The sequence below is a fragment of the Muntiacus reevesi genome, chromosome 19, assembly GCF_963930625.1.
Source record: "Muntiacus reevesi chromosome 19, mMunRee1.1, whole genome shotgun sequence".
Lineage (NCBI taxonomy): Eukaryota > Metazoa > Chordata > Mammalia > Artiodactyla > Cervidae > Muntiacus > Muntiacus reevesi.
This window is the reverse complement of record NC_089267.1, coordinates 2,966,332-2,991,310: the sequence shown is the minus strand read 5'-3', so window position 1 is coordinate 2,991,310 and position 24,979 is coordinate 2,966,332. Positions and strand designations below refer to the sequence as shown.

The window sequence follows — 24,979 nt, the reverse complement described above, 5'->3', positions numbered from 1 at the left end:
CAGCCGTCACCACAGCATAACCTGCTTTATGCTTTCCATCCCGAACAAAACAACTGCCATCTGTAAATATTTCCATGTCAGGATTATCTAATGGGGTATCCATTAGGTCCTCCCGAGCTGCATAGTTTAAAGTTAGGAATTGGGAACAATCGTGATCAGGTGTTTCATTTTCCTTCTCAGGAAGGAAAGTAGCAGGATTTAAATTTCCACAAACTTTAAGCTTAGTTTACTGGTCCTTCTAACAACAGTGACTGATATTTAAGAAGCCTACTGTCTGTCATCCAAATATTAACCTTAGAATTTAAGATTCCACTCACATCATGAGAAGTCAGTACAGTAAGATTTTGTCCATTAATTATTTTTAAAGCTTCAGGTGCTAATAAAGCCATGGCCCCAGTTACTCTTAGGCAGTGGGGCCACCCACATGCAATTACATCTAATTCTTTGCTTAGATAAGCAATAGGTTGCTGGTGAGGCCCCCGGGGTTGTGTCAAAACTCCCAAGGCCATATCTTTTCTTTCCGTGACAAACAAGTTAAATTCTGACCCTGTGGGCAAACTCAAAGCTGGAGCTTGCCGGAGAGCAGTCTGAAAAACCTTAAAAGCCTTTTGAGTATCTGGAGACCAAACCAGTTTGTCAGTTTGGGCCTGCTGAGTTTCAGGTATAAGTTTATATAAAGGCCGGGCAAGTTTCCCATAGCCCGGAATCCAAATAGTAGTCTGTGATTCCCCAAAGTCTTGTCTTAAAGTCATAGGTAGGGGATGGTTTAGGATAGTTTTAATTCTCTCAGGGCCTATGGCCCTTGTCCCTTCTGATATGATTAGGCCCACATATCAGATTGCTGACAAAGCTGAGCCTTTTCTCTTGATGACTTGTAACCGCAGCCTGCCAGAAAGTTTAAGAAATCTTCTGAGGCTCGTGAACAAGCTTCCTCTGTCTCAGCACAGAGCAAAATATCATCTACATATTGTAACACCGCTTCAGAACTATTAAAGTTTTGTAGATCCCGTGACAAACTTTGTCCAAATAAGTGAGGACTGTCACGAAATCCCTGGGGCAAAACTGTCCAGGTTAACTGAGAAGCTGGCTGAGTGGGGTCTTCAAAGGCAAATAGAAATTGACTTTCCTCCGCCAAAGGCACGGAATAGAAGGCATCTTTTAAATCAATTACTGAAAAATATTTGGCTCTTTCAGGAATTTCAGACAATAGAGTATAAGGATTAGGCACCACGGGGTGTAAAGGAACCACAGCCTCATTTATTATTCATAAATCTTGAACTAATCTCCATTTATCGTTTGATTTCTTTATACCCAAAATAGGAGTGTTGCATGGACTGTTACAGGGAACTAATAGTCCCTGCCCCTTTAAATTCTCAATGATGGGTTTTAACCCTTCCTTAACCTCAGGTTTCATTGGATACTGCTTCTTCTGTGGAAACAGGAGCGGGTCTTTGAGCTTGACAACTACAGGAATAGCATTTTGTGCTTGACCCACAGATTTTCCATCAGTCCTTACTCTAGGATTTACATTTTGTTCAACGAAAGGGAGAGAAAGGGAGGGCTCCATATTCATGAAAACAGAGGCATGGACCTTACTCAGCATATCCCTCCCCAAAAGGGGTGAGGGTGATTCTGGCACAATAAGAAACTCGTGTGAAAATAGCACAGAATCCCATTTGCATGATAGAGAATAGCTGAAATAATACCTTTTGGCTCGTCCAGACAATCCCATTATGAAAGCGGATTGGGAAGAAAGTGGGCCAGGGGCTTCAGTAAGCACGGAGTTAAGTTGCCCCAGTATCTAAAAGGAAATTGACCGATTGGCCTCCCACCCTCCCACCGTTATCAATACCTGGGGTTCCTCAGGTGTAATTAGGACGGGAGCTTGTGTGGGGACCCCCGGGCACCTTCAGTCCTGATGGTCTTGAGAGTCAGACCCCTGAGAGGGGCAGTCTCTACTTCTGTGTGGTCCCTTGCAGACCAGACACGGAGCCGGGGGCGGCTTAGATGCCTGAGGGCAATCCCTCTTGAAATGCCCCTCCTTTCTACAGCAATAGCAAGCCCATCCCTTTTCACCTGGGTCCCTCTGGGCATTTTTTTCAGGCTGTTTAAGAACGGTTTTCACAGCCATTGCGAGGGTTTCCGCCTTTTCCTTTGTCTTTCTCTGCCTTTCTTTCTTTTCTTTATATTCCCTATCGTAATAGACTGTCTGAGCTAGTTGTAACAGATTGTCTAAAGACTGATTTGGTCCATACGCCTGTTTTGGTAACTTATGGCGAATATCTGGAGCCGACTGAGTGAGAAATCTATCCTTTAAGATCACTTTTCCCTCTTCACTTTCAGGATCAATCTCAGTGAATCAGCGAAGAGCTTCTCTCAGTCTGTCTAGGAATTTACCAGGAGCTTCCCTCTCCTCCTGTTCTATGTCTGCAAGTTTGCCATGGTTTAAAGGCTTAGAATGTGCCTGCCTGAGTCCTTCAAGAATACATCTGACAAAATGACTCTGATCGCATCTTCCTTTAGCAGTGTTATAGTCTCGGTCTGGTCCTGGTAGCTGGGACCGCCTGACTCCCAGTGGGTGCCACGGCCATGCAGTATCACATAGGAAGACCAAGTGTGTCTTCTTTAAGCCCTGGGGATCAAATCGATCCCAGTTTTTCAGGATACAGTGCAAAGGAGTGAGGTTAGAATTGTTAGCTCCCATCTGTAAGAGAGAAAAAAAGCGACCAGCGCCATTTTTTCTACCAGAGGCGTCCCTCCCTGCTCTAGATGCGGGTATAGACAGACTTTACACCAAAAGCACCAGGGGTAGACCTGATGGCATCCCTGACTGATGTCCAGCTCTTCACCTCACTTGCCTCTGATGCCACCTGGGGTACAATCAGAGTAACCTTCGGGAATGCCTCCCAAGCTAAGACCTCTGGGGGAAACATTCATCACCTGAGTGCCTGTGCATGACCCTGAATATATTCCTGACCGCAATAAGACCTGCATGAACTTTAAACTGAGATGTTCCTTCCAAGCATCACCACACAAGTATAAGAGCCTCCTCTGGTCCACTAAGAGCCAGTGTTACCAAAGGGGGAGAGGGGGGAATTGCAGTTCCAATCTGAGTAGTCTTTAACCTCAGAGATGCTCTTGGAGTTAGAGCTCCATCTAGTTTCCAAACTTTTGAGTCCTAGCGAGGCTAGTCGCTTCCTGACTACCAATCCCAGTTTGAGATCTAGGCCACAGCACAATAGCAACATAGATTACAAGACCCTGGAAAGCCTATGATCTGATAGATTAGGTTAGTACTTCTAATTCCCAAAGAATTATGAAATGGTGAAAGAGACCGAAAAGTTTGACCCAGAAAGGAGAGTTTGGTCCACACGATTTGCCCATTTCTGATCGGTTCTTGAAGGAGACATTGGGTGCCTCTTGGCACTGGCAGGTCGGTGTAAACCCCTGACAGGTTTCTGCCATAAGCCTTATGAGGTCACTGCAGAACCACAGAGCGGGCTCCTCACTTACTTCGCGCAGGGCGTTTCATTCATTCACACAAGCACACCGTAGAGTTAGTGAAGTACAGTCTGTTACCCTCTCATTCGGTTATTTTATATTGTTGCATATATTTTAATATTTCAATTTAATACTCAAATAAGACCAGAGGGTGATTTAGGAGTTCCCACAAATGATTATCCTCATTTTGGTAAAATTCATATCCGAATTCATAGTATGAATTCGTATTTATATCTTAAGAAATTCCTTACCCACAGGTGCAATGGATGATCCTGACTATTAAACAGGTTCTCAGCTGGAACTATCAGCCAGAACCATAAATATAATTCCTCTGTATGGCTTGGCTTTATCCTATCATGACAGCTGGGTTCTAACCATCCTTGGATAACTAGACACTGTATGACCTTTTTAAACCTAGTCTTTAGCAATCCCACTCCTGGGCATACACACCGGATGTATGGAAACCAGATCTGAAAGAGACACGTGTACCCCAGTGTTCATCACAGCACTGTTTATAATAGCCAGTACTTGGAAGCAACCTAGATGCCCATAAGCAGACAAATGGATAAGGAATCTGTGGTAAATATACACAATGGAATATTATTCAGCCATTAAAAAGAATTCATTTGAATCAGTTCTAATGAGATGGATGAACTGGGGTCCATTATACAGAGTGAAGGAAACCAGAAACATAAAGACCAATACAGTATACTAACGTATATATATAGAATTTAAAAAGATGGTAACAGTAACCCTATATGCAAAACAGAAAAAGAGACACAGATGTACAGAACAGACTTTTGGACTCTGTGGGAGAAGGCGAGGGTGGGATGTTCTGAGAGAATAACATTGAAACATGTTATCAATGGTGAAACAGATCACCAGCCCAGGTTGGATGCATGAGACAAGTGCTCAGGGCTGGTGCACTGGGAAGACCCAGAGGAATGGGATGGAGAGGGAGGCGGGAGGGGGGATCGGGAAGCGGAACACATGTAAATCCATGGCTGGTTCATGTCAATAAATATTACTAAAAAAAAAAAGTTGCATAAATGCAATCATCTAACATGTAGCCTTTTGCAATTGGTTTTCATTCACTCACCATAATTCCCTTGAGTTCCAACCAACTTATGTTTATAAACTGTGCTTTTCTTTTTCATTGCTGAGTCATATTCCATGGTGTTGCTATACCATAATTTTTCTTCTTCTTCTTTTGCTATTCATGCGTTGTAATTACAGCTGGGTAACTTCGAAATCTGTAGTCTTGATTACAGATAAAGGTACCATGAATATTTGTGCAAAAATAAAATAAAATAAAATAAAGTCACAGAATATTGTTTCCCCATAGTTGCAGCTTGCTTACATTCAATGGGGGAATTGTAGGCCCCAACCCTCAATTAGGGGAATTTTGAAAAAAGATAGTAAGAAGAGCATGCAACATAGAAAATAATGCTGTGATACTTTGGAAAATAGAATCTTCTGCATTGGTGTGCTGAGAACGTCTGTTATATACTTATGAAAATAATGTCTACCACTCCACTCCCCACTTAAGAATCCTTTCATTATATTTGAGGTATACACAACTTTTGTATAAAAATAATTTTCATTTTTTTTACATGTGTATGTGTTCACCAATAGCTACAAACAAATTTCATAAGCAGCTTCAGACACTACAGGAGTCTTTTCCTTGCAAGACTAGTGCCATAAGCATGAAATATGAAAAAAAGATTTTGAGTGCATGTATAATTAAAAATTAGATGCAGAGAAAGATTGAAGACGAGGGGAGAAGGTGATAACAGACGACGAGATGGTTGGACGGCCTCACTGACAAAATAGACATGAGTTTGAGTAAACTCCGGGAGTTGATGATGGACAGGAAGGCCTGGCGTGCTGCAGTCCATGGGGTCGCAAAAGTCAGACACGACTGAGTGACTGAACTGAACTGAACTGAACTTTTAAACAAAAATATATGAATTTTAAATCCTGTTGACAAAAATAAAACAATGTTCTGTTTTAAGTTTAAAATTTTAGTGACATAATATTTCCAGTTAAAGTAGAAAACTCTAAATGTGTTTTTAAATTGTTGTGGAATTGGTTATAAATAAATACTTGAGAAATTCTCAATCATTATATAGATATAAGTCCTAAATTGTCTATTTTGCTCTATAATGAGGATTTTTGGATAACTGAATATCAGTGGATGTGTCTGGTGATGAAAGAAAAATCTGATGCCGCAAAGAAAAGTATTGCATTGGAACTTGGAATGTTAGGTCTATGAATCAAGGGAAATTGGACGTGGTCAAGCAGGAGATGACAAAAACAAACACCGATGTCTCAGGAACTGGTGAACTAAAACGAACAGGAGTAGTGAATTTAATTCAGATGACCATTATATGTACTACAGTGAGCTCGAATCCCATAGAAGAAATGGAGTAGCCATAGTCAGAAGAGTTCGAAATGTAGTACTTGGAACCTCAAAAATGACAGAATCTTCTTTCATTCCCAAGGAAAATGAGTCAACATCACAGTAATCCAAGTCTACACCTCAGTAATCCAAGTCGACACCTCAACCTCTTATGCTGAAGAAGTTGAAGCTGATCAGTTTTATGAAGGCATACAATACCTCCTAGAACTAGCAGCAAAGCAGAAGATGACCTTTTCATCATAGTGGATTGAAATGCAAAAGTAGAAAGTCAAAAGGTACGTGGAGTAACAGGCAAGTTTGGCCTTGGCGTACAGAATTCTGCCAAGATAACACTGGCCATAGCAAATACACTTTCTCAACAACACAGTTCAGTTCAGTTCAGTCTCTCCGTCGTGTCCAACTCTTAGAGACCCCGTGAATTGCAGCATGCCAGGCCTCGCTGTCCATCACCAACTCCCAGAGTTTACTCGAACTCATGTCCATCGAGTCAGTGATGCCATCCGACCATCTCATCCTCTGTCGTCTCCTTCTCCTCCTGCCCCCAACCCCTCCCAGCATCAGGGTCTTTTCCAGTGAGTCAACTCTTCTCATGAGGTGGCCAAAGTATTGGAGTTTCAGCTACAGCATCAGTCCTTCCAATGAACACCCAGGATTAATCTCCTTTAGGATGGACTGGTTGGATCTCCTTGCAGTCCAAGGGACGCTCAAGAGTCTTCTCCAACACCACAGTTCAAAAGCATCAATTTTTCAGTGCTCAGCTTTCTTCACAGTCTAACTTTCACATCCATACATGACCACTGGAAAAACCATAGCCTTGACTAGACAGACCTTTGTTGGCAAAGTCTCTGCCAACAATGTCGCTGCTTTTTAATATACTATCTAGGTTGGGCATAACTTTCCTTCCAAGGAGTAAGCGTCTTTAAATTTCATGGCTGCAATCACCATCTGCAGTGATTTTGGAGCCCAAAAAAGTAAAGTCTGACACTGCTTCCACTGTTTCCCCATCTATTTCCCATGAAGTGATGGGACCAGATGCCACAATCCTAGTTTTCTGAATGTTGAGCTTTAAGCCAACTTTTTCACTCTCCTCTTTCACTTTCATCAAGAGACTTTTTAGTTCCTCTTCACTTTCTGCCATAAGGGTGGTGTTATCTGCATATCTGAGGTTATTGATATTTCTCCTGGCAGTCTTGATTCCAGCTTGTGCTTCTTCCAGCCCAGCATTTCTCATGATGTATTCTACATATAAGTTAAATAACCAGGGTGACAGTATACAGCCATGACATACTCCTTTTCCTATTTGGAATCAATCTGTTGTTCCATATTCAGTTCTAACTGTTGCTTCCTGAAAATGAGTTGAGTTTGCAGTAATGTGTAGCATGCTCAAACCTTGTGTAGTTACTCATATGCTCACATGAAATAGCTTGTATGTTGAATTAAACTACATCTGGGTCTTCACCAGGATGCAATAGTGGAGGGATAAAGACAAGTGACTTGAAGGTATATGCAACAAGTCAGTATAGAATGGACCATGCCATTTAATTCAGTAAGTAAAGAAGTGAATATATGAAGGGACCAGCAGATATTGAAGAGTAGGTAGGCCAGTGGATTGTGGGGTTTAAAATTTGATGTCAGTGTACTAAAAGGATTGAGCTGAAAAAGAGAATGAGTCTGTCAATTGAAGTACCACATGATGCTTGAAATTAAGATTATGGAAGGAATGCCACTAGATATGATGTATGGTATATAGAATACTGCAGTGGGAGTAGTTTGGAAAATTACAATGAAATTCAGATCTTGAGTCAAGACAGTCTCCTCCTCTGAGAAGTGAACCATGCAGATGTTGAAATAACTCAGTAAAATTGGGATTATATCAGAGAAAAGTATGTAATAGTCCAGGTGTCAAATGCTGAAAAACTAGAATGAGAGGGAATCCCCAGGAGGGTTAGCTGTGGATACTACAGGAAGAAATACGAGTAGCACCATCTTCAAATGACTGAGATGTTTAAGGAGGAGGATGGGGCACTATCTGCAAGTCACATGAGGAAAATAAGGACACCTACTAAGAGTCACAACTGATGTGAGTGGGGAAGGAGAGAGAGCAGCCATCACATGAGATTATGTTAAAAAAGTTTTTATGAGTCTATTTCTGTTTTATAAGTATGTTCTTTTGTATCATTTTTCAGATTGCATGTATAAATGATATCATATGATCTTTGACTTACTATGAGTGACAATCTCTTTACAAAGTTAGGATGAAGATATAGATCCATGCTTCTGCAAATAGCATTATTGCATTTTTCTTATGACTGCATAATATTTCATTGTATATATATACAATATCCTCTTCATCCATTCCTCTGTCAATGGACATTTAGGTTACTTCTATGTCTTGGCTATTGTAAATAGTGCTGCAATGAACATTGGGGTGGATGATGGTTGAGTCCCTAAGTCATGTCCAACTCTGTGACCCCAAGGGCTATAGCCTGCCAGGTTCCTCTGTCCATAGGATTTCCCAGGCAAGAATACTGGAGTGGGTTGCCATTTCCTTCTTCAGGGGATCTTCTCAACTCAGGAATTGAACCCAGGTCTCCTGCATGGCAGCCAGATTCTTTACCAAATGAGCTACAAGGGATCGGGGTGCATATATCTTTTCAAATGATGGTATTCTCCTGATATATGCCCAGGAGTGGGATTGCTGGGTCATATGGCAGCTCTGATGCTGAAGCTCCAGTGTTTTGGTCATCTGATGTGAACAGCTGACTCATTGGAAAAACCCCTGATGCTGGGGAAGATTGAGGGCAGAAGGAGAAGAGGGCATCAGAGGATGAGATAGCTGGATGGCATCACCAATGCAATGGACATGAACTTGGGCAAACTTTGGGAGATGATGAGGGACAGCGAGGCCTGGCATGCTGCAGTCCATGGGGTTGCAGAGTCAGACATAACTAGGCAACTGAACAGCAACAACAATAACATGGCAGTTCTATTTTTAACTTTTTAAGGAACCTTCATAGTGTTCTCCATAGTGGCTGCACCAATCTATATTCTCACCCACAGTGTCGGGGGCTTCCCTTTTCTCCACATCCTCTCTAGCATTTATCATTTGTAGATTTTTTGATGTGATTATTCTGGGTGGTGGAGAGGATACCTCATTGTGGTTTTTATTTGCATTTTTCTGATAATGAGTGATATCAAGCATCTTTTCATATATTTATTAGCTATCTCTATGTCTTTGGAGAAATATCTGTTTAGGTCTTCTCATTTTTTGATTGGCTCATTTCTTTTTCTAGTATTGATCTGTTTGAGCTGCTGAATCACTCAGTTGTATCTTTTAAAAGTAACATAACAATGCAAATTAACTATACTTCAATTAAATATATATGTGTGTGTGTGTATATATATATATATATATGGCTTAAAGATGACACAAAGCTTAAAAAAATGATTAGAGGAAAGATCCACATAGTGAGGAGTGAGCTGGATAGGTGTCTGGCTTCTTTAGGTGCCTGTGGTATATGATGATAAGAGGTTCCCCTTGAAGGCCTTGAAGGTGGCTCCTAGTGGGGCAATTGCAAGTGCTAGCACTGAGTTAGAGGTGTGAGGGCTTGTCAGGAGCTCATTGAAAAGCCCAGGAGCTGCTTCAAAGGCAGTGCAGAAGCTGCAAATCTCTGACCCCATTTCATATATGTGAGAGGCAAGGTTCAGGATTGCAGAGGCCAGCTATAGTGAAACCTTTCAAAGTCTGGGCCTGCTCTCTGCAGGAGATGCAGGGCAGTGAAGGAAAAGGTACCTTGCTCTGACAGGAAGGAGTCTGCATTCTGCATTACACATAAGAGAGGGGAATGTTTGTGTCACCAGACTACACAAGGGCTTTGAAGACTGTCATGACTCACAATTCTGATATTGTCATCATGTACAATTGCACAATCACATACATGGGAAGATAAATGTAGACACATACACACACCTATCTATTTTAATATTTAAAAGATGCAATGCCTCTAATGTTGTCTAATGTAAAGATGATTGCCGGGGTCCAGCTTCGGCAGGATCCAGGGGGTACCCTCAGGATGAACGGCGTCGGCGAGAGAGAGAGAGACGTGAGACTAGCCTTGATGGGGCCAAGTCCGCGAGGGAGAGAGAGAGAGAGAGAGAGAGAGAGAGAGAGAGAGAGAGAGAGAGAGAATGACCAGACGGGGGTGCAGAGAGTCTGGAAGAGTCTGGCAATGCTTTATTTTTTACCGTGGCTTTTATACCCTACATTAGTACATTTCTAAGGGGAAGATAGTTTAACATTACATCAGCTTGTTCTTCACAAAAACCAGGGTGTTTTCTGCATACTTCTTTGTTTATGAGGGTCTTGTACATTATCTTTTGGCCTTCTTTGTTTATGAGGGTCTTGTACATTATCTTTTGGCCTTGGGGCCTATCAACAGTTTTGCAGGTCAGGTGATTGTAAACCTATTTTCTGTTTCTATGGTGACCTTAACTGAAAGGTAGCAGTCTCATAGGGCAATAGTACAGAGTAGAATTATATTCTTGTTAATACAAAAATTAATCTTTCTGCAAAAGTTGTCAGTTGCGTTTATCTAAGAAGTTTACCCCATACAGACTCTGTGGCTTCAGTTAGGCAGCTTCTACCTAGTACTCCTGGCTGACAATTAACAACCATCTCAATGTTACCACACTAGGGCTAAGTTTTTATTTCCCTAGATCTTCAACTATATTAACAATGGTTTTTATAACACAACCTTAGCACATCAAAGGCAAAAATACAGCAAGCAAAAACACAGCAAGTAAATCACAACCCAATAACCACCTATAGAATAATTTTCTTATGTTTTCTAATAGGACTCCTTTACCCCTTAAAAAGGGCTCTCTATCTATTAGGGCTTTTATATAATCAGGTTCTTTATGCTATTTTATGATTAGGATATTATAAGCAATCATGCATATTAGTACCAAGGGCATAAAGGTATTTGGCTAACAAACTACCAGCAAAGGAGTTTAAATTAAAACACTCCTTTCACCCTAAATAATTTCATAAAATACCACCACCTGGGAAACTTATTGATTAAAATTCTAAATTGATTCTTATTTGGGAAGAGATCAGGGAAGGCCTTCCTGCCTGTGTCAGAGAAATTAGGGAGTAGTCCATTGAGGCAGGCATCAGAAAGACAGATATCATCTTTAAGGTGAGAGCCGGGGGCAGCTTTCCGAAATCCCTGAAAACCTGATTTGCCTTGCGTATCAGGCTTTCTCCTCATGACCTTGTCATGGGTGGGATCTCGTGAGCTGGCCTTTTCAAAAAACCCCTGATAACCTGATTCGCCCTTGTTAGGGGCAGGGTCTCATGAGCTGACCTTTTCGAAATCCCTGATAACCTGATTCGCCCTTGTTCGGAAGGTTTTTCTCCCCTATGGCCTTTCCAAGGGTGGGGTCCCGTGTGTTGGCTCCCGGCAGACGATCACATTTTGAATATGCAAAATGAAATGAGAAAACACAAATAAGGGAATAGATGGTAATGAAACCATGTAGTATCTTTCCCTTATAATATTTTTTTTTCCAATTTGAAAATCAACTGTTTAAAAAATATTTGAGAGTTATCTTTGTAAAAGATACTATAAACTAGATATTAGAAAAATAAGTATGTTTTTTAATCAGAAATTATGCTATATGGAAATGTTTTTGCTTTTTAAAATTTTCACTTTCTCTACTCAAATTCTAAGACATTTCATGGGATAGTAATATTTTATTTTATTTTCTTAGCCTGTTTTTTTTTGTTGTTGTTGTTTGTTTGTTTGTTTCCTACTCAAAGTTGCAATTACAGGATTCCCCCCTTAAGACACAAATCAGTATATTAACATACTTTTTTTTTTTTCCTTCTCAAGTTTGTTTCAGCATTTCCTTTATGTGATATCTCACCACCTCAGCCATGGATGGGGTTAGGGTTTTCAGTATCTGTCATGAGTAAACCTACTTAAGCATAAATTGTAACTTTGAAATAAAACATCATGCCTTTCAAGTATATAGATCAACATATTTCCTTTCAAAAAGTAATAAATTTATATTTTCACATTAATATTGAAAATTTCTTATAAAGATAGCAATCACACATTTGGATAAGGAATTTGTCAATTAATGGAAAGTTTCCAGTTGGTCACTTAATAATTTTTAACTAAAAAGACACTTCAATCTCTTGTAGTTAATTATCTAAAAAACTACATTAGTTGATTATCTAAAAAAATTCTCTTTCCTTGGAATCAATAGCCATGTTTATATACTAGCTTTTCCTTTTGAATAAATATTTCTGAAATTTTAACATGGAGGAAAGTTTGCTACTGTTTAAAAATTCAGATTATGACTATAAACTCTATTACAATTGAAAATACCTGGGACACTGTTGACACTTCATCATCAAGAGCATCTTCTACTCTGTTAATATTCATTTTTTATTTTCAGAGACTGTTACAGTTTACATAAGTAATATTTAAATTTGGACCACTAAGTGCTTCAGTATGAGAATATATGTACAATTTCTACTAGTCCTGAACCTCTTAATTCCCTTTTGAATAATAACTAATAAAACATAATGACAGAAGTCACTACAGAAGTACATATAAAGATTGAATTTGCATCATGTAACCTCAAAGTCTTCCAGCTCATACCAGATCCAATGGATTTATCCCCACACTGCTCTGTGCAACCTCTAACACTTCAGTGTCCACTGCTCTCCACTATGCCCTTGAGATCTCCAGCGGCAAATGCTCCAACACCATGCTCTTTTCATACCTTCCTTTCTTGCTCTGACTGAAGTCTGACGACTTGGAGTCCTCTTTGGTGGCATTATCCGTTCACCCACAACCTGTGTACATCTGATGAGAAAGGGTGTGGATAGCCTTGCTCTGGTTGCTGTGCCCAGATCATTCTCCTTCCCCATGAAAAGCCTATCTTGAGAACATGACTATATCATAGACCATTCTCTCCCTAATTGCATTCCTCTCCCTCCAGGCTCCTTTCATTCATCTCCTTTTCTCTCACAGCCTCTCCATCCCCTATTGTATCTCTGGCATCTGGCTTGTGTCCTTTTCGCTACCACAATAGTCATCTTTCTTGATGATTTCAGTGTCTATCTTGGGAAACTACCCACCTGGTTGCTTAAATTTTTTGACAATTTGTATCTCCATATCTCTCTTCCTTCATGTTCTGTTGGGCTGAAATCATGAAAGCTGCTTACTCCTGTATCCTACCAGGTTAACCTGCATCTGTTTTCATGCCTATCTAGTATGGCAACTCACACTTAATATATTACATAGCAATGATTGATTTTTCAACCCCTGGATAAACCTGATTTTCTGTAAGCGTTCTTTACTTAATCTTTGATTTCTTTATCTCTCTACAAGTGTATTTCTAGTCTATCAGTAAATCTTTTAATTTTGCTGTATCTATATATCATGGATATGAACACTTTTATCATTATGAAGTTAACTCCGTTGGTAAAACCACCAAAATTTCTCATCTGGGAAGTTCATTAACATCCCATTCTGCCTCTTTGATTTGACTCTCCATTCAAGTGTATATAGGTGGTGAATGAAAGTTTCATTGAGAAAGCTTGTGTTTGGGCAGTGATTTGAGTGAGGTGATGGGACTTATAAATATTTAGAGAAGAGTGTCCATAGAAGAGGGAATACCCACTGTAAATCACCCTGGCCTGCTCAAATCATACTAATGAGGTTAGTAGAACTGATCTGCAGGAGAGGAGCGGGTAGTGAGGATATACAAAAAACGGGATGGAAACAGTGCTGACCATGCCTGACATTTTGAGATCTTTGAATTTTGCTGTACGCTAAATACAAAGTATTGCAGTATCGCCGCAACTGAGTCACAGTATCTTGCTTATACTTTAAAATGACACTTTGGTTGTTGTGTTGAAGAGAAACTGTAGGGAAACAGATGCAAAAAGGCCACTTAGGAGGTAATATAGTAATCTACCTTATTATCAGTTTGAACCTGGATGAGACATGGTAAGAAATGATTGAATTATGGATGTATTCTTAAAATTGAATTAAGAGAATATATTTTCTTATGCTGGACTGAGTTAAGGAGAAAATGAGTAGATAAATGACTCTATAGCTTTTGGCTGAATAAGTAGAAAACAGAGCTGTTATCATTATATGATAAAAGCTGTGGGTAAAGAAAATTGACTTTTCCTTCCTTAATCACCTGTTTTCTCACAAGAGAGTGTATTTGTGATAAAATCATGTTATCCCCTGGTACTCTCTTTAAATGGGTTCTTATTATATTTAAATAAAATCTAAATTGTTTTAAATGCTCAGAAGACTAGACACATTTTGCATCATTTCCTACTATGATCCCTTTGATTACTCATTTCCTGTCACTTTGGTCTTCAAGAAGTTCCTTGAATACCTTAAGCATCTGCTTCAATCCTCTGTCTGTGTTGATTTTCTATCTAAAGAAAATTTCTGCTAGAAACTACACCAACTCAATGTTTATTCAATTAGGGCTTTACTCAAATAACATCTCCTCAAATATATCTTTCCTGTTGATTTTAATAAAAATTCCTTAAATAGCTCTCCCAGCCACTCTAATTTAACTCATTCTTATTTTTAAAATTTTGTAGCATTTATCACTATCATTATATTTTTATATATTTTTACTTCTCTCAGTCCCATAGTCTAGCATATAATAATCCAGAGAAATTACTGTTTTAATTTTTAATTTGAGGATTAAGTTTTATTCAGTAGATTTGCTGAGGATTTAAGCCAGGGAAACAGCCTTCCAAATAGCTCTGAAAAACTGCTCTAAGGAGCTAAAGGAGGAGGCAGGGTATATAGATGTTTTTGCAAAAACAGTCAAAGCCAACAGGTGTTTGGGATATCAAAAGATTACCATTCTTAAGTTTTGTTTTTGTTTGTTTGTTTGTTTTTAATATTGATGTGTTTTACAGTGTTGTGTTAAATCTGTTGTACAATAAAGTGACTCAAAGTGACTCAGTTGTACACATTAACACTTTAATATTTTAAAACTAATTTTCTATTTTCTAAGATTGAAGTATATCATGTTAATTTTAATGACCACACCTAGAGACATTTTTGTATAATTATGTCTAATTTAGTCTAATTTTGTCTAATTTAGTCTAATTTAGACATTTTGTCTAAAACTTTGTTTTAATGATTGGAGAACTATGAAATATGAATCATTTATGTTGAGTCCAGACAGTGACAGAGTAGTCCAGTTTATGCAAAAAAGATAAACAGATGAAATGAATAGTCTATGGTTACACATTTGTCTGTGCCCATATATGTCACAGAGTAAGCATCTAGCAGTATTGCAAAGCTTCGATTGTTAGAATAAGTCTTTATTTACATCAAAGGTCTTTTTCCAGGAAATGGAACATGATGGTGTTAAAATTGGTACAAATGATTCTGTATCAGAATCTCCATCTATACAGGAAGAATCTACAGAACATAAAACTGAAGACAATGTTTTATTTAAGATAAAAATTACAACTTAGTATGGTCAAGCCCTGAAAAAAATAATGTAGTAAAAACTTCCTCCAAGTTTTAAACAAATGATAATAGTATTTCTAGATAACAAAGTCAGGGAAAATAATTTTGAGCTACTTTATGAATTTCTCATTTCCATTTCCTAGAATAGCATTAAGTTTGAAACAACTGTTTCAGCAGCTGGAAAATGTTAAGCAAGTATATACTAAGTATCCAAATGTGGCATTGTTTTTGAAGCATATTGTTTTTGAAGCTAGCTCCTTAAAATATCAAATAATGTTGAATTTTCAAATTTTTATTTGTTTATAGAATGGGGGAGTTATTATTTTAATGCACTGCTTTAAGAGTTTTCTCTCACTCATGTGTTATAATGGAATTGAACATTTTAAAAAATTTTATCAAATTTATTATTTGATATTTAGAAAAATATATATTTTTAAAACTTGTACTTGAAGTGTACTAAATATCTGTTCACTGATTTTATTTTATTTTGTGAATTTTCTATACTTTTAAAATAAACAACTGTAATAAACACCAGACTTTCTGAAATACAGGAAGTATTTACCAAAATGTGGTTATAAAATTTTACTCTGGAATGGCTCTCATTATTCTACTTTGTTCAATGCTGTGACCCAACAGAACCTGACACTTCTCTAAAATCAGTAGCATGTATTCCATAGGAAATTGAACAAAGTTTAGGATAATCTGTTCCAGAAATAGAGTAAAGCTATTTGTCTCATAAATATTAGCCTAATTGACAAAATGCAACCCAATGTTGGAGATACACTTAAGGCAGTTACAAAAACTTATTCTAAGAAAAGAAAAATGTGAGGGTAAAAGTGTGTTTTCTTTTCCCACTAAAATATTTTGTTTCCATTATCTTTATTTTCTTTCCTTATGTGTATCTTTTCAGTTCATCTCAGCTTTTCTATGCGTTATCTCTCATTTTACCACTAAAAACGATGCCATAAATATTTTTATTACAATTATTTACATGCCTCTCACCCTCCAGTTTCATGAGATAGTTCATCTTTCCTAACACCATCATGTTTATTACAAAAGAGTAGTTTATACAAAATATAACTATACATTGGATGTTATAGTGAAAAATATCAGCTCTAAAAAGAATAAAAGCAACATGTAAAGGAGAAGCAATAATTAATCAAAGTGTAGACTATTTCTCTGAGTTGGAGAAACAGTCTGCATATTGAAAAGGCTCTCTATCAAAACTAAATTGATACATACAGAAATATCTGTCAAGCTTCAAGGCACAAATGGCAATATACTTACAAAAGAAAAAGTGATCAGAGCAGTATCATATTATTTATTTGAAATACTGGTAGCTCCAAACAGTGGAAGCACATTGATAGCCTCAGAAAGCATGTGGAGTATTCGTAGATCAAGAGAATATATCGCCATCTCCAATATTGTACCAACCACTGTTTATTCATTGGTGAGAGAAATATTGGTATGCAGGCAAACTATTGCCTATATATATATATATATATATATAAAACCCAGGTAATCTAGTTGAAGAAAATAATAATAATAATAAAAAAATCTTACTAAAGATACACTGTACAAGAATCAGTTCAGTTCAGTTCAGTCGTTCAGTCATGTCTGAATCTTTGCAGTTCCATGGAGTGCAGCACACCAGGCTTCCCTGTCCATCACCAACCACTGGAGTTTGCTCAAACTCACGTCCATCGAGTGGGAGATGTCAGCAAACCATCTCATCCTCTGTCATCCCCTTCTCCTCCTGCCTTCAATCTCCCAGAATCAGGGTCTTTTCTAATGAGTCAGCCTTTCACATCAGATGGCCAAACTACTAATGTTTCAGCTTCAGCAATAGTCCTACCAATGAATATTCAGGACTCATTTCCTTTAGGATGGACTGGATGGATCTCCTTGCAATTCAAGGTGAATCTCAAGAGTTTTCTCCAACTCCACAGTTTCAAAAGCACCAATACTTAGGCGCTCAGCTTTTTTTATGGTCCAACTCTCAAATCTACACCTGACTACTGGAAAACCACACCTTTGACTAGACAGACCTTTGTTGGAAAAGTAATGCCTCTGCTTTTAATATGCTGTCTGAAAAGTGAAAGTTGCTCAGTCTCCTGTAACTCTTTGCAACCCCATGAACTATACAGTTCATGGAATTCTCCAGCCCAGAATACTGGAGTGGGAATTTGTTCCCTTCTCCAAGTGATCTTTCCAACACAGGGATTGAACCCAACTCTCCCACATTGCAGGAAGGTTCCTTACCAGCTAAGCCACCAGGGAAGCCCAAGAATACTGGAGTGGGTAGCCTATCCCTTCTCCACTGGATCTTCCCAACCCAGGAACTGAACTGAAGTCTCCTGCATTGCAGGTGGATTCTTTACCAACTGAGCTATCAGGGAAGCCCCAATATGCTGTCTACATTGGTCATAGCTTTTCTTCCAAGGAACAGGCATCTTTTAATTTCATGGCTGCAATTACCATCTGCAGTGATTTTGGAACCCACAAAAATAAAGTCTGTCACTATTTCCCTTTTTTCCCCATCTATTTGCCATGAAGTGATGGGACCAGATGTCATGATCTTTGTTTTATGAATGTTGAGTTAAAACTCTTAAAAGCCAAATTTTTCATTCTCCTCTTTCACTTTCATCAAGAGGCTCTTTAGTTCTTCTTAGCTTTCTGCCAAAAGGATTGTGTCATCTGCACATCTGATGTTATTGGCATTTCTTACAGCAATTTTAATTGCAACTTGTGCTTTCTTCACCCCAGCATTTCATGTGATGTACTCTGCATAAAAGTTAAATAAACAGGGTGACAATATACAGCCTTGATGTATTCCTTTCCCATTTTTAAACCAGTCCATTGTTCTATGTCTGGTTCTAACTGTTGCTTCTTGACCTGCTTACAGGTTTCATAGCAGATAGGTTAGGTGGTCTGGTGTTTCAATCTCTTTAAGAATTCTCCACAGTTTGTTGTGATCCACACAGTCAAAGGCTTTAGTGTAGTCAGTAAAGCAGAAGCACATGTTCTTCTGGAATTCTCTTGCTTTTTCTATGATCCAACGGATGTTGGCAATTTGATCTCTGGTTCCTCTGCCTTTTCTAAATCCAGGTTGAACATCTGAACTTCTCAGTCCACATACTTTTGAAGCCTAGCATGGAGAATTTTGAGCATGGCTTTGCTAGCATGTGAAATGAGTGTAATTATGCAGTAGTTTGAACAAACTCAGCAGTGGCCACAGGACTGGAAAAGGTCACTTTTCATTCCAATCCCAAAGAAGAGCAATGCCAAAGGATGTTCAAATTACAGCACATTGGCCAGGAAGCGATTTTTACTTGTCCTTCTCTCTTCCCCAGTATCATATTGCCCACCTAAACTGGGTAACCTATCTTCTGTTGTCATACTTTTTTTTTTTTCCTTTTTGTAATCTTTATGGAGTTCTCCACTAATGAATACTGGAGTGGGGTGCCATTTTTTCTCCTGTAGACCACATTTTGTCAGAAGCTGTCACTATGAACCATCTGTCATAGGTGACACTGCATGGCATGACTGATAGCATCACTGAGCTTTGAAATCTCCTTCACCACAAGATTGTGATCTATGAAGGGGAGTTTAGTTAGTCTTGGCCAATTTAATTCATTCAAATGAAAAGACACACTGAGGTCTGATAGCCATAACTCAACCTAATTTTAGGATTTTCTGGTGCTCCCCCTTTCTGTCATCCACATCTCAAGTAAGAAAAGGTTAAAATGATACCTTTCATAGCAAAATGGTATTTGGAATGATTTCTGGATCTGTGGCTATTTCCTCAGGATGAGAAAAGCAAGGTAAAGACACCTTAACAAATTTCATCAGTGGAGTATCAAAATACATTTAGAGTTAAAGCATACTTAAGTTTAATAACTGCTCCAAAACTAGTCATATTATCAAAGCAACTAACTTCACTGAGTATGTTTCCTTATTTATTATATATTCAGTTCAGTTCAGTCGCTCAGTTGCGTCCGCCTCTTTGCGACCCCATGAACCGTAGCACGCCAGGTCTCCCTGTCCATCACCAACTCCCGGAGTCCACCCAAATCTATAGCCATTGAGTTGGCGATACCATCCAGCCATCTCATCCTCTGTCATCCCCTTCTCCTTCTGCTCCCAATTCCTCCCAGCATCAGGGTCTTTTCAATGAGTCAGCTCTTCACATCAGGTGGCCAAAGTATTGGAGTTTCAGCTTTAATATCAGCCCTTCCAATGAACACCCAGGACTGATCTCCTTTAGGATGGACTGGCTGGATCTCCTTGCAGTCCAAGGGACTCTCAAGAGTCTTCTCCAACACCACAGTTCAAAAGCATCAATTCTTCAGCAGTCAGTTTTCTTTATAGTCCAGCTCTGACAATCATACAAGACCACTGGAAAAACCATAGCCTTCACCATATGGGCCTATGCTAGCAAAGTAATGTCTCTGCTTTTTATATGCTGTCTAGATTGGTTATAACTTTCCTTCCAAGGAGTAAGCATATTTTAATTTCATGTCTGCAATCACCATCTGCAGTGATTTTGGAGCCCAGAAAAAGAAAAATTATCATGTATTATAGTGGCAATAATAAATGTCACACAAGAATTATGAAAATTGAATTGGAAAATAATAATTTATAAACGTAATTAATCTAGTGGCTGACATAAAAAAAGTGCTAGTGCTGAAAACATGTATAGTTACTCATGATATAGATGAAGCAACACTTCAATTCTCAAGGTGAGAGTGTAAAACTGAGCCTGGAACAGCAGGACAAGTGAATTACTAAAGTTTTTTCTGACATTGTTTTACTGGACTGTGTCAGTGTGGTCTTTGGTTCTTTCTTTATGAACTTATCCTCTGTGCTTAGCAAATTTAAAGTAATGGATATATGGTTCAATTCATTTCATTATTAAATCAACTACTAACAACTGAGTCTTAACAAATATTATTGTGGGTCTTAATCTGTAAGTGTTTAGTGAGATGCATTATCATTTGCTTTGGTGTCTCATTCACTTGACAACAGAAATTTACTAAATGTTATTTAAAAGACTGGAATATTTCTCACAAATTAAGAAGATTGAGGACAAATAAATCCTGAACACCTGTATGTGTTCTTTAGCACGTTATTTATTGCAGCTAAAGCACTGCAGTGGACTGGAATCAAGATTCATTTCTTGAGTTTCTCAGTCTTTAGATAGTGGTGCCATTGGTTAGCAACGCCAGAGCCCTTCCCCTGGCCTACACTGACTGTGGCAGCCCCCACTGAGAGCAAGTGCTTTGGCTGGGCTGTCCCTTGAACGTCTTATTATGCTTGCAAGACACACCTCAGGAACAATCATGAAGGAACTTAGGTAAAATAAGGCATGATAGTATTCACGGGGCATGGAGACTAAACAACATAGAGAACTCCGTACCAAGGTGGCAGAGAGAGAGAGAGACCTGGAGCTTGGGTCTTTATTGGTGTGTAAGGTGAGACCTAGGATTTCTGAGGGTCACTTACTATTGGTGAATTTAACACGTGACAATAGGAATAAAAGAGCAGGAAGCATAAGCGTAAGGTCAGAAGTTGGGGTTGCTCAACAGTCGAGTTACCCAAGTCACTCAAGTTCTCTGAAGGCGGACTCCGTGGGAGGGCTGCCTGTCTAGTCCCAGGCAGACTCACACAGCAGCGATGTGTTTATTCTAAATGCACATCTGAAATGGATGCCATGGCAACCAAAAGCTTACTGCCAAGCACTTAGATTACACCATAAAAGGCTTACTGTGAGGCGCTGACATTACAAGTTTGCTTTATTAAGAATGCAAATATAACAACTGACAAAGAAGCAAAGCTTTATAACTAGCCTATCTATGATCATACATTGTCCACTATAGCTATGTGCACTATGTTTAGAATTCCAGTACGTCATCATTACCTCCTGATAGCATATCATCAGTATAAAATGAGCTCAGTTGCTCAGTAGTGTCTGACACTTTACAACCCCATGGGTTGTAGCCTGTCAGGATCCTCTTTCCATGGAATTTTCCAGGCAAGAATACTGGAATGAGTTGCCATTTTCTACTCCAATAGAATGACTCTGCTGAACCTTTAAAACCTCTTCTTGTCATTTTATTTTTCATGTTTCAATAAGAGTTTCACTTATTCCAGTAGCTTCCTAAAACCCATGTTTTATGATATCATTATTTAAGAATAATATTATTAAATAATAAGATGGTTAGATGGCATCACTGACTCGATTGGCATTAGTTTGAGCAAACTCCAGGAGTTGTTGATGGACAGGGAAGCCTGGCATGCTGCATTCCATGGGGTTGCAAAGAGTCAGACATGACTGAGTGAATGAACTGGCCTAATTATTAAATATCCATTTAGTCCAAGCTTGATTTTACTTTTACTCTCAAAATATTAAGACCACTCAGGAAAATATAGCTTATTCAAATTCCCTCTAAATAGATAAATTTTTTCTCCATTGTTAAGAACACAACTATGCATGGACCAAATCAATGATTGAAAACATCATGTGACAATAAATGCTTTATTTGATTTAACAAACCATTATTATTTTGAGTAGCCTATTAACAGAATCCTGTGAAAATATTTAGATTGCAGGTTTTCTCTGTTACACTTTTTTTACAGTTGTATGCCAAGATTTATTGGGAAAAACTGTGAGAAAATAATTTACCACTGCAGACTGTTCACCATCAACTGTCTGAATGAAAGATGTTGTTTCAACATAATTGGAAGATTCAGAGTGAGTAATTTAATACATGGGAAAGTAATTTAGCACGTCAAAATACAGCAGCTTCTGACAATCTCTATTTCAAATGCTTGTATTAATATAAGCTAGAGAAATGTATCCTTTTCTGTATATTTAAACACGAGTTTAAAAAGTTTAGTAATAGGAAATTTTTAAGTCATAAGAACTATGTTGGGAGGGCATCATTAAGTCTTTTAGGCCCTGTTTCCATTATAAAATAAATGTATATCTAGTTGAATATTGATGATATCTCTTTTTATATACAACCACAATTACTAATGGCTCAAGCTCTTGAACAAGCTGGGGAATAAAGTTAGCCTGGTAGTTTTTAAGGCATAAAACATATTTTTGGGGGGGATAGTTTTTAAAATGACTTTAAAAACATAGAGTATGTGTGCTACATTAGTTAGGTATATCCTACAACTCAGAAATTCCATTTTTAGCTAGGTCTGTTGGAGAAATAATCAAATTTGTACTAATAGAGAGGTATAAAAAATTTTCACTCCAAATGTAGATCAAACTAAAGCCTATGGATAAGAGAATGGATCAATCTGTCATAGCATAATCATATCACAGAATGGTAAAGAATGATCAAAATAGTGGTCATGTTTTAAAACTTATAGGATTTCCCAGGTAACACCAGTGGTAAAGAATGTGCCTGTCAATGCAGGAGACATAGGAGATGCAAGTTCAGTCCCTTTGCCTGGAAGATCCCCTGGAGGAGGAAATTAAAATATTATTAAAATTAGATATATACAGCATGATAATGATTAATTAGACTTTTGACACATAAATAAATCCATATTTGTTATGATTCCAATAATCTATAGCAAAATTGTGAACACATCCATGAAAGTTATTTATACTCATTGGCTTTGCTAGGAAGACAGCCTAGAGGGATAGGTTGGGGAGTGAAATGGGGCAGTCAAAAATTCCAACATATCTTTAATGGTTTATTTTTTAAAAGTTAACTTTTAGTGAATAAGGATTATATGATCTTGTTGTTTATTTTATTAATTTCTCTGCTTTTCTATATTATAAATTATTTTATTTTTTATTTTATTTTATTTATTTATTTTTTTATTTTTATTTTTCAGTGGGTTTTGTCATACATTGATATGAATCAGCCATACAGTTACACGTATTCCCCATCCCGATCCCCCACCTCCCTCTCCACCCGATTCCTCTGGGTCCTCCCAGTGCACCAGACCTGAGCACTTGTCTCATGCATCTCACCTGGGCTGGTGATCTGTTTCACCATAGATAATATACAAGCTGTTCTTTCGAAACATCCCACCCTCACCTTCTCCCACAGAGTCCAAAAGTCTGTTCTGTACTTCTGTGTCTCTTTTTCTGTTTTGCATATAGGGTTATTGTTACCATCTTTCTAAATTCCATATATGTGTGTTAGTATACTGTAATGTTCTTTATCTTTCTGGCTTACTTCACTCTGTATAATGGGCTCCAGTTTCATCCATCTCATCAGAACTGATTCAAATGAATTCTTTTTAACGGCTGAGTAATATTCCATGGTGTATATGTACCACAGCTTCCTTATCCATTCATCTGCTGATGGGCATCTAGGTTGCTTCCATGTCCTGGCTATTAAAAACAGTGCTGTGATGAACATTGGGGTGCACGTGTCTCTTTCACATCTGGATTCCTCAGTGTGTATGCCCAGAAGTGGTATTGCTAGGTCATATGGCAGTTCTATTTCCAGTTTTTTAAGAAATCTCCACACTGTTTTCCATAGTGGCTGTACTAGTTTGCAAAAATATGGAACGCTTCACGAATTTGTGTGTCATCCTTGCGCAGGGGCCATGCTAATCTTCTCTGTACCATTCCAATTTTAGTATATGTGCTGCCGAAGCGAGCACTATATTATAAATTATTTTAATAAAATATCTTGAGAAACATGTGAAATCAACTTATGGAATGGAGAATGGACACATTTATATGTGTACTTTACAAACATGTACTAAATATAATAATATTACTATACAACAATATATAGTGTAAAATACAATATTTAGTTAACACCTATAATACATTTAACATGATACTGTACAATGTATGAATATTACCTCATTTGATCTTCACACAAATCCCATTTAGTTTTATAAAAATAGTGAAAAATAAAATTAAATAGGATTTATGTTTTGAATATCTCCTAAAGTTAGTATTCATCGATAGGGATGAATGAAGGGAGGTATGAAAGTACTCTGACTACAGAACTCTTACTTGCAAGTGCTACACATATCTATGTATGTTCAGTATAAAGAATATATCACCATTTCTTTTTCCTTTAAAATGTATCTACACTGTCCTTAGACAATTAGGAAATTGTCTAATCAAAATGCTCTCACCTCCTCAGTTTGAATTTGGTTCCTATGATCCTATTTATGTTTTGGATTTTGGTTCCTGTTTTAGTTCAGGATAGATTCTGAGTAATTATCCCTGACTTTTATAAGTTTTTCTTCCTCCACCACCAACTTTTTCTGGGACATCTCACCATTTCTAATGTCTCAACAATTATTGGTACATTATTGACTGTAAATCCAATTTGAACTTTTCCTCTAAGAAATTTAATTGTACTTTTCATCACCTGGCAGACTTTGCTTTAATTTTTTTATTCAGTAATTCTACTTTAAATATAATGATTCAATTAAATAAAATATTGGCAAGAAAGAAATGCTATTGACCTTCCCTTGTGGTTCAAATTTAGATGATGATGAGGATAATATGCATAACATTCTAGTGATG

The 24,979-nt window shown here is 38.0% G+C and overlaps 1 non-coding gene across 1 annotated transcript; it reads right to left on the bottom strand.

Moving 5' to 3' along the window:
• Positions 1-23,986: 23,986 nt before the first annotated feature.
• LOC136150981 (U6 spliceosomal RNA) lies at positions 23,987-24,093 on the bottom strand. Its single transcript, XR_010659969.1, has one exon. It is a non-coding gene; the product is annotated as a U6 spliceosomal RNA (small nuclear RNA).
• Between the last annotated feature and the right edge of the window lie 886 nt (positions 24,094-24,979).